We start from the raw sequence: 2,427 nt of genomic DNA on the forward strand, positions 1-2,427 counted from the left end.
GCACGGGATTATGGTGATGGCACATGGGTGACTTGGCGATGGGAAATCCGCTGGGACTACAATTGAGATGGAAAAAAATGTACAAAATGATGTAAAAATAAACTTATAAAATTAAAAAAAAGTCACATCTATAAAGTGCCTGCTCTCAATGAACCCCTAAAAATGGGGATATTACCCCATACCTTTCTCTTATAGTCTCTGTTGATTTTTAATGAGGTTTCTGCTTTCTTCTTTTTGTGTGTCTTTCTAGTTCTACAAAAGGGAACATTAGTTCACTAATTAGTTCACTAGCTCACTAATTCCCAATAACTGCCCTCTGACTGGGTAGGTTATTCAATATAAAGCAAACCTGTTGCAGGGAGCTTTCTTGCCAAGATATGGCAAAGGTCACTAACCCATCAATGAAAATTTTTGGCCTGGACCCAGATTCTGTCCAATCTGTCATGGCCCTCATGTCAGAATGACATAGCCCAAAACTCAGTTGTCCATGTAACTAGCAGGTACTGAGTTGTTAGTGTTCAATGTGGCATTCTTCATTGAACTCGCCATCTTTATCACAATGCAGGGGAACAAACATCTAGCAGGGTGTGCTCCTCAACTTCAATGATCATGGAAATCGCTGGTGGATCTTATTAAAACCACAGAGTTTTACAGTAGACAACCAGAGATCAGAGACTTTCTGTAGGGGAGAAGGAGGGAGAAAGACTGGTCAGGAATAGGAAAAACACAAGGGACTATGGTGACGGTGTATGGGTGAATGGGTGGTGGTGAAAAATCATGCATTGTAGGAAAATGAAAGGCAAATGTAATGACTATATTAAAAATAAATAAATAAAAAGCACAGATTTTAATCCATTAGGTATAGAGTGACAGCTACATTTATAAGGAACACCTGGGGTGAATATCATGGCTGGTTCTTGCCCACTCTTTGTGTAGCAAAGCAGTAGAGAACCCAATCATTGATTATTCCCTATACCTTGCTCCAGTAACCTATTACTATAACAGCTCAGCAGCTCTCATAGATAGTATAAAGTATATGAAAACTCTGATACAAGAAGATTAATGTACTCTTATGTTCTTATTAACACTTTCCATAATTGCCAAGTAATGGAATCAACCGAAGTGCCAACTTGTGTTTTAAAAGGAGACTGAGGGAATAGAGTGCCACATGAGGTCTGTGATGGTTCAAGTAACAAAAGTAAAAGAGGCTGAGTCAAGGTATTGAGTCCTCTGTCACACCACCATACGCACTATACAACTTGACTGTTTTCTCTCTACCAACAGCAGACACTTCCTCTTCATGATGCTCCATGCCCATTACCTTTGTCTTTGGTATACCCTAAAATGTCTAGAGCACACAACAGGCACTCGATAAATGCTTGTTGAATGAATTAATAAAGATGGAAAGCAGTGTTGGCAGTGGCTCTGTATTGAGGAAAATACTATTTCTGATCAAAATCATCTGAGCAAGATAATCTCTTAGGCTAGATGGGTACTCAGGGAACTAATACTGATGTTAGACCAAGTCCTTGGAAATGAGTAGGCCTCAGCTGACAACCAAATTGGTTTGGGTACCATCTGGTGTTATGATTGAAGCATTTTTCATGCTCACTAATAAACAACTCAGGCTGGCTTTAGGGAGGACTGTGTCAACCCAGTGACTTCTATGGGCTGAGTACTAAACCAGCTGCAGAGGTGCAGAGGGAGCTCTGACTCGGGTTGCCCTTCCTGTCTTCCCTGGCCAGGCGCATGCTCCATAAGGAAACAAAGACAAACAGCTCTCCCAGGGCCTCTGTTTTGTCGAAGCCCACCAGGGAGTACCTGACTGCAAGGCTGGAGCAATGAAAGGCTCCTTTCTCAGCACTTGGCTCATAAAAGAAGCCCTGTGGCTTGCATCCACCAGCTCTTGCAATCTCCCAGAGCAGAGCAGCAAGGAGACCTGCAGCCAGGCTTGGGGACAAACGAAGGAGAAAGCTGCCAACCCTAGAAACAAAAGCTTGCTCGCACTGCTGGAGTTTCGTGGGATGTAACCTACGAGTTTTGCTTTATGGAAAAAAAGAGAGAGAAAGCATTTGTCTGTGTTAGAGAGGACAGAATTCTTACTCTTTATGATGAAAATCAAGGAAAGCTGGAAAATGGCATCAAAACAGACTTGTATTTCCAGAACCAACAAATATCATAGAGCAAGATGGTCATGTGCCTACCCTCCCTTTTTTCAAACTATCTTCACGTATCCTTCTTTAAAATGGGGCTTGGGCCCTCCCTGGTGGCACAGAGGGTTAGGATGCAGCACTGCAAGCCAGCCGCAATGGCTTAAGTGAGAGTTCAGTCCCAAGCCCCAGAGGTGACCCACATAGTGCAGCAGACCTCTCCTGACCCGCCTGCTGCTCCCCTCAGCAGTGTACTTCGTTGATCTGCCTGTTCTCC

Source organism: Condylura cristata, unplaced genomic scaffold, assembly GCF_000260355.1.
Source record: "Condylura cristata isolate star-nosed mole 26May11 unplaced genomic scaffold, ConCri1.0 scaffold00024, whole genome shotgun sequence".
NCBI lineage: Eukaryota > Metazoa > Chordata > Mammalia > Eulipotyphla > Talpidae > Condylura > Condylura cristata.